The sequence below is a fragment of the Phoenix dactylifera genome, chromosome 14 (assembly GCF_009389715.1).
Source record: "Phoenix dactylifera cultivar Barhee BC4 chromosome 14, palm_55x_up_171113_PBpolish2nd_filt_p, whole genome shotgun sequence".
Classification (NCBI taxonomy): Eukaryota; Viridiplantae; Streptophyta; class Magnoliopsida; order Arecales; family Arecaceae; genus Phoenix; species Phoenix dactylifera.
This window is the reverse complement of record NC_052405.1, coordinates 23,178,837-23,187,451: the sequence shown is the minus strand read 5'-3', so window position 1 is coordinate 23,187,451 and position 8,615 is coordinate 23,178,837.

The window sequence follows — 8,615 nt, the reverse complement described above, 5'->3', positions numbered from 1 at the left end:
TAATTCAAATCTGGAACAGTTGCCGAGCCGCCTCCAGAAAAGCATGAGTCGACTCCTGCTACAGTCGAGTCGACTCCAGATCGCGCGAGTCGACTCCGATCCCAATGAAAACTTTGTCAGGAGTTGCAGACTGTGCACAATGGCTCTATTTTTGTCTCTAACGGCTAGATTTCTGTTTCCACGATATCTAAAGCTATAAAATCAAGAGGAGAGCTAGGAAAGACGTTATGGAAGTGGGAGAGAACATTTAGAGAAGAGATCTCAAAGAGATTACAAGGAAAATCCTCCATAAGCACAAAAAGGCCATTCAAAGCAAAATAGAGAGAAGAAGAGCATCCAAGTGAATCCCAAAGCTTCCTCTTCAACTGTGTGCTGCCTCGGTGATCCTCTACTTCGTGCAAAATCAGAAGAGGGTCAAGTGAAGAAGAAGCCGAGTTCCTCCATCTACGAATTAGTTTGAGGGCTTCTTCTCTTTACCTTACTTATTTATATTTGCTATATCTGCTTAAGTGAGAAGCTTGTATTTGTCTTTAAACCTTTGTTTTAATATCTTGTAACTTGATTCAATCAAGGGATTGAATCAAGGGGTTAAGGTTTGTTGGTGAGCCAAAGGGAAAACCAACGGTGTTAGGTTGTGGTTGGTGAGCCTTTGGGAAAACCAACTGGGTTGATTGTGAACCCGGAAAACAATCGTTGTAAGGTTGTGGTTGGTGAGCCTGTGGGGAAAACTAACTGGGTTTGATTGTGAACCCGGGAAAACAATCGGTTGGTTCTAGTCGGTGAGCCTGTGAAAACCGACCGAATTCGTTGTTATCTTGCAAAACAACAAGTTGGGTTGTGAGCTTGTAAAACAACCGGCTGTAATCTGTAGGATTATAGTGAAATTCCCAAGAGGTCTTGGGGAGTGGATGTAGGTGCTGGGGTGCACCGAACCACTATATGTTTGTTGTGTTTGTAATGATTCTTGTCATTGTCTAACTTACTCACTTACTTACTTAGATAAATTGCTTGCTTAACTTTTATCCGCGCATCCTTTAGTTGCAAGCATATTCAATCTAGTCACATTCTATACATCAAACTGTTGCTAAGTTTAAATTTCACTGTGCATCTATATAACTTAGCATAATTAATTGAAAAGTTTTAGAAGTAGTCTAAAAGTTTAAAAAGACCCAATTCACCCCTCCTCTTGGGTTGTATCTACTGGGCAACAAATTTACATGAAAGAGCAGAATAAAGAAATAATCTTATGTATCATATAGATGTATATCATGCAAACAACATTTTCATTATGCTCAAGAATTCATAGCTTCTCACAAGTCAATTTAAATCAGCATTTTAAGCATATACTTGTGTATTTCATGGTTATGATATAGGCAAAGGAACAATTTAGTTTGAGCAAACCATGAATCAATTTCTAAAAGCATAAGTAAATTAATACATATATAGACATGATATCAAGAAATTAATAATTAAAGATTTTAACCATGCCACAATAAGATTTAAGTTATTGACTTTGCTCAGCTAATTTATGAGAGAGGTATCTAAAATTACCTATTTATTCTATATTCTTCAAGTCAAACTAGATTTCTTATGTGTGAACTTTTGGCTGAAGAAGGTCCTCTCTCTTGTTTGCATGTGAATGTTTATTGTATCTTATGTGGAGGTGTCCTTCAAGTTGAAATCTCTCATTTTCTTGCTCAAGGATCCTGCATTATTAACAAACTCCTTTTCTTTCTTGAAAGAAAGTCATTAGTTTCTTCAAGATACAAACCATGCATCCAACATATTTTTAACTAGATGACTCAATATAAGATATGACAATAGTTGAATGTTGAGTCACTTTACTCAAGAGATTGCCTAAATATAAGCAAGCACATATCACTTGAACTAAAGAGATAGTTTCATTAACCAAGATGGTTCAAGGACAAGCATGTGAGGCAATAGGAAGATTCATCAAGGTCAAATCAATTTCTTATTTTCAAAATCAATTTAGTTTAGATTTTATTTGCTTAAGATAATTATCAATAAGACACGCTAGCTAAGTTTTAATCAACTTATCTTAAACAGTTGTTTCTATCAAAATTCAGATTATGATTTATTTGTTATCAATAAAATATGATTCATTAAAGTTAGATTGAAGTCTTGCACAAGGGCACATAATGAGCATACAATCTGGTCTACTAGCTGTATGATAAAATACTTATTCTATCATACTTCAATACAGCTTTAAAACAATAGATCTACTTTGCTCATCCTTTTCAAATTCTACAAGATGGGGTCATAGACATAACTTCTTCATGCCAATCTTCTATAAGAGTTTTCTTGTGGACTAACTTTGGTCAATGAAGATCCCCTTTCTTGTTTGTCTTAATTTGGACTTCAAGAAAAAATGTTAATTCATTCATTATACATATTTCAAACTCACTTTGCATGAGCTTAGTAAAATCTCCATATAAATCTTCATTAGCAGAACCAAAAAAGGATGCCATCAATGTATGCTTTGAGCAAGCAAGATATCACAAATTCTTCTTTTTAACGTATAAATTTATCATTATTACTTTTTATCAAAAAGTTACTCAAGCTTTTATATATCATACTTTTGATGCTTGTTCCAAATCACATATTGCTTTATCATATTTGTAATGAGTATTTTCAAATAAGATAGTTATTTTACATAGATCTTTTCTAATGAAATAACCACATAGGAGTGCATTCTACACATTCATTTGACAGAATATAAAGCTCATAAAGCAAGCAAATGATAATGGTGATCTTTACTTCTAATCATGCAAGAATTTCATCAAGATCTATTTCATCTTTTCTTGATTTAGTCTTTTAGTAGTCATCAATTTTTCTTCATATGCATTTCTGAAAAACTCAATTTGGTTCTAATTATTAACAAGTTTTCAAATTGTTATATATAAAAGATTAACCATATACATATATAATTTGATTTTAGTATCTTGATAATAAATCATTAGTCTCATAAAGAATAAAATGAATTGATATCTTTTCATTAAATGTTCTATATGCATTGCTTGATGAATGATATCCAAAAATAGAAATATCTTTATCAGATTTGGCATTATTTTCAAACGACCATATCAAGCATAACATATACTACTGAAAAATATGAAAGATATGCAATAGATCATTTTCTATTTTTCAGAAGATCAAATGGAGTTTTCATCAAAAATAGATCTAATAGAAACTATATATATGACAAACAATGATGATAGCTTTTAACAAAAAATTATTTAAGTAGATGACTATCATACAACATTGTCTTTTTTATTTCTTCAAGGATTCTATTAATCCTATTTTACTTATGGTGTTCTTGGTGCAGAAACAATTGTATTCAATATTATTTTCTGTGCACAACTTAATACAAAATTGGTTTTCAAAACTATGCCATGATACTTCTTTGTTTTCATAGTTTGCAAACCTTTTTCATTTGAACCTTTTTTGTGAATTTGTGCCAATGTAGAAAATATTTCAATTTGAGTGCCAAGAACAAAACTAATGTAAGCTTTTGAAGAACTTAGTGATGGAAACAACATCTTTAGATTTAGAAATTGATTTTTGTTTGTTTCCTTAGTTAACATGCATAGCAAACTTTGACTTTTCAGATGATAATCTAAGTAAGCCAATGGCAAGGTCTTTTGAGATTAAGTACATACTAGCATGAGTTGATTTTATATGCCAAAGATGGTTTCTTTAATCTTGGTATTCATAGTGCATATATTCAAAGGCATACTGATAAGTGCCAAATAATGTATAAATTTATCTACTTTACATGGCACTTATTATTATTGTTATGCATAAATTTAAACATAAGACAATGTGTTTCCCCTCTTCATTGCATTATTAGAGGTAATGCAATTTGGTTTAATTTTCTATATTAGTTTAGTCTAATATGTGTGCAGGTCGAGTCAACCCATTTCACAAACTAGTCCCAATTTGTTCCATGTGTGGACTACTTTCTCCCACATGTGCATGAAGCTATCCATTTCTTTGTCCACGTCATATTTCCCCGTGTGCACCAAGCTTCCCGACCTAGCAAAAACAGAGACCTCTCCCATTTTCTCCATGTGCCCAAACTTCCTCTATTTTAGATTCAGGACCAAGCCCTTCCGACCTACCCGAGTGGACCCCAACCACTTTTCAAAACAAATAAAAAAATAAAAAATAATAAAAAAAAAAATAAATATATATAATAACTCCCACGCATTCATCTCCCACTCTCTTCCCCTCCCTGTTTTGGAAGAGCCTGCGTGATCCCCTCCTCATTCCTTCCCCGTGCGATCGAAAGTGTTGCCCAGAGATGGTCACCCAAGAGGGGGGTGAATTGGGTGTTTTAAAAAACTTTTGACTGTTTAAAAATAGAACTCACAAATATATGAGCTAAACAAAAATAAAGCTATGAAGACAAGCAATCGCAAACACAAGCTTTTATAGTGGTTCGGAGCCTCCACCGCTCCTACATCCACTCCCCAAAGCACCGTTGGGAATTTTCACTATAATCCACGATTACAGTACGGTAGTTTTGCGAGTTCACTACCCAACTCGTTGTTTTACACCGGGCTAACAACAAACCCTAAAACCCCCAATTACACTTAGGCTTGGGACGCCTTTCCCTTGTTCCAAGTCCCTTGACTGGAACAAGCACCACAATAGAAGATTTTACAAAGGATTAAAAAAGCTCTAAATAAGCAAATAAGACAATGATGAACAATAGAACCCGGAAGAATCCTTTTGCCGTTGGAAGCGTAGGAAATGGTGATTCTTCCGATGTGGATCGCGTAGGTTTGAGTGTGAGCTTTGAATCCCGAGCGCGCGAGAGTGGTTGAGCTTGAAATTGCTTGGGAAGCTTGAAAGCACTTGACTTCTTCACTTGAATGCACTCACTTCCTTGAACTTCTCTCTCTTGCTTCTCTCTTAAATGATCTAGCTTTTGGGTTTTTGAAGAGTTGTTGAGAAGCACTTACGTGGTCCCTTTTATAGACCAAAAAGCAAATATAGCCGTTAGAGATAAAGTTAGAGAGATTTGAAATTCAAAACAACCTGCAAAAAGTTGTCAGTCGCGTCCCAGGCGCTCCGGAGACGTCTCCGCTTCAACGAGAGACGTCTCGGCTACAAGATTTTACTTTTTACGTTGTTTGGGGTCGTCTCGGCGCTTTACGGGGACGTCTCGGCTTGTTTGCACTTTCTGCATGGGGACGACTCCTCTCCCTCAGGGACGACTCCGCTTCTTTATCTCAGAAAAACATGTCTTCTGGAATTCCCTGAGAGAGTCGACTCCGCTCTTTCAGGGGACGTCTCCGCTGCCTTATCACCGAAAAAATCATTCTCTGGAAAACCCTGAGAGAGCCGTCTCCTCTATCTTGGGGACGACTCGGGAAGTCTGCTTTTTACTTGCGGGGACGACTCCGCGTACGGTGGGGACGTCTCGCGCATATCTCTTAAAAAACTGTCTTTCTGCCGCCACTGAGAGAGTCGACTCCGCTACTGAGAGAGTCGACTCCGCTATCGCGGGGACTACTCGGCAGGTGCCGGGGACGTCTCCCAACGTGCCAGTTCTTCCTGTTTGTGCCAGAGACGTCTCTGAGACTATCAGGAGACGTCTCGGCTTTCCCTGATCTATTTTCTTCATCTCAAAACTTCTTTAATAAATTCATAAAAATTATGGAAACTTGCCTAGACATTTCTTAACAATATTCTTAATAAAGCACATGAATTCCTCAATTAAATTGTTAAGATAAATGAAATTATACTCTAGTGTTTTGTATCCATCAAAATCCATTAGGGGGTCAACAATCTCCCCCTTTTTGATGATGACAAAACACTGAGTATATGCAAAATTCGAAATTTAAACATATACACAGTATTTGCTCAGATGTACAGGTATAATGTTTTGATTAGAACTAGATACAATGTGAAATGAATATTGATGCTAAAGATAATTGAAAGCTAAGTTCTTTTTGACTCCCTCTTTCTTTTCCAGAAGGGCAATTATCTTAAAGCTAATATTCTTCAATTTTATCTCTTCTAATTCAACTTTTAATCATGAATTTTGTATTTTGCATTCCAATGTATCCATATTGGTTCTACTCCCCTTATCCATATTGGTTCTATGGTTCTACTCCCCTTATCTATATATCTACTCCCCCTTTTTGTCATCAACAATGAAGGAGACAAATTATCTGTAGGTGCTTAAAGCATACTTCCTAGTAAGATTTAGCATATTTCCATGAACCACTCAAGGATATTCAAGTTGTGCTCCCCCTGTCCAAGTCATTTCTATTAATGAATTCAGTCACTCATATCACTCCCCCTTAGTTTTGGAATTCATTTTAGACTCATCTTTTTGTTTAACGTTGTTATCACAAGATGTGCTCCCCCTGTTTTATGTGCATTGTTTCTTTGTATCAAATTTGAACACTCAAGGTATATGATAAGATTTTTATGGCACATCACAAAATCACATACACAATCACAGAAACATATACACAGAGTTGGCAATGTACACAAAGTTTTCAAAAGAGATTGTATTCATGTATCATTGTGAACCTTTGAAGTCAGTACATAGTCAAGAGAAGAAATCATTACAAGTATTGATTTCTTAATACAAGAAGTGTTTCAAAATAGCCTAGGGTTTACAAAAAGAAGATCCTACAAGATGTCCCTCATCGGCGACGTTGCTCGTAAACCCTACAAGCTGCATCTATGAATGCATTGATGGAATCCATTAGGGTCTTAAATTGATCTCCCTGTGACTTGTGGAAGGCTGCCACAAGTGCTTCAAATTCTATGGTTGCCATTTCAATTCTTCCTCTGAGTTGGGCAACCAAGGTGCCCACGTTGCCTCCTGGGCTTGTCAACTCTTTGAGACTCTTGGAAATGGTCTTCAAGCTGTCCTTGAGCTCAATTGTCCTGCAGGTTTGGGTGGCACCCACACCAATTATTTCTTGCGTTGTAGCTTCAATTTGAGCTCTAACTTCCTTCAGCTCTTGTAGAAGCCCTTCATGTGAAGCTCTGATGGGGGCCAACTCAGTGGAGATCATGGATCTCATCTCCTCCCTCATCTGCTGGCAAATGACAGATGCTAAGGTGCGCATCTGATCCTCTGATAGGAAGGAAGGCCCACTGACTGGAGGAGGTGGTGGCATGGATGTGGAAGGTCCAGCTGAGCTGGAGGGTATATCAGGGATATCCATGTGGCTAGGTGGAGGAGAGTGGTGGTCAGACTCGTGATGTGGGATCTCAGGCTCTAGGGTTTGTGCTTTTCTTTTTGGAACTTTGACCCAAGATCCATCTATCTTATGAAACTCCATTCTTCTCATTGTGCCCTCATTGTAATAGTCGGTGTTTCTCAAGGGCTTTGCAGGTTCATTTTCGGGAATGTGAACCTTAAAGTGTTTGAATACTAAGGTAAAGATCATGCCATAGGGTATACTAAACCTAGAATACCTATGACATAGTGCAATATAGTTTAACATAAGTCTAGGGAGGTTTAGAGGAATCCCTAGTAGGATATGATGCATAACAACTAGGTCTCGCTCCGAAACAAAATCGAAGCGGCCGGTTTTAGGAAACAAGACCCTGTTGACAATACTTAGAAGTAATCTCATCTCTGCATTTAGGTCTTGAGAATTGACAACATCAAGAGGGCCGCAGTCCTCTCTTCCTAAAATTAAATTTAGGGCTATTTTCCTTTGGGGATGTGAGGTTGGAGCCTCACCGTCCTTAGGGATTTGTAAAACAGTGGATAGGACATCCTCATTGATTTCTACTAATGTCCCCCGGACATATGCAGTGTACCCTAAGTCCCCTAATGCCATATTGCTAAAAAGTTCTCTAACTAGGCCGGGGTAGGTCGAGGTATTGAGGGTGCAAAGGTGCTCCCACCCTTGGGCTCGGAGTCTCTCTCCAATAGAGAACCCCTCATTATCTAAAAAGGCAAAATCTATGTACCTACCGGTCGTGACTGTGCGATTTGCACAGGAGATGGTCGTGGTTGGCGGAGCAACCGGAGGAGACGGCGCGGAAGGTTCTTCCCTCCGTTCCTCACCGTCGGCCGCTGCCCTAGGTCGCCTTCCACCGGTCCTCCTAGCTCTTTTGGGTGCCATTGAGTGGAAATCCTAGGGAAATGTGGAGAAGGAGGCTAGGGTTTGTGATGGAGAACAAGCGGAGGCTAGGGTTTTTGGTTTTGGTCGGGGATGAGAGAAGATAGCTCGGGTCGGCTCGAGCTGTTTCACTTATTTTAAAAGACCTAGTTCGGTCCCCGAGACGTCTCCGCGACTAAGGCGAGACGTCTCGCCTGGGGGGACGTCTCTGCGATTTGCCAGAGACGTCTCCGGCACTGAAAAATTTCAGACTGAATTCTATCTTTTCCCAATTTTTGTTTAATCATCCTAATCAACATGATCTCTTTTGACAAACTCAGAGTGAATTTGTTTGTGATCCTCCCCCTTAATAATACATCCTATAATAATTTGATAATGATTTTTGAATTATTAATATTGAAATGAGGAATGTTTGACCAAATTTCGAATACCTATGAAATAGGCTCTAAAAATATCTCCATGAAGAGTCCAAGGGAGGGTAACCATCCT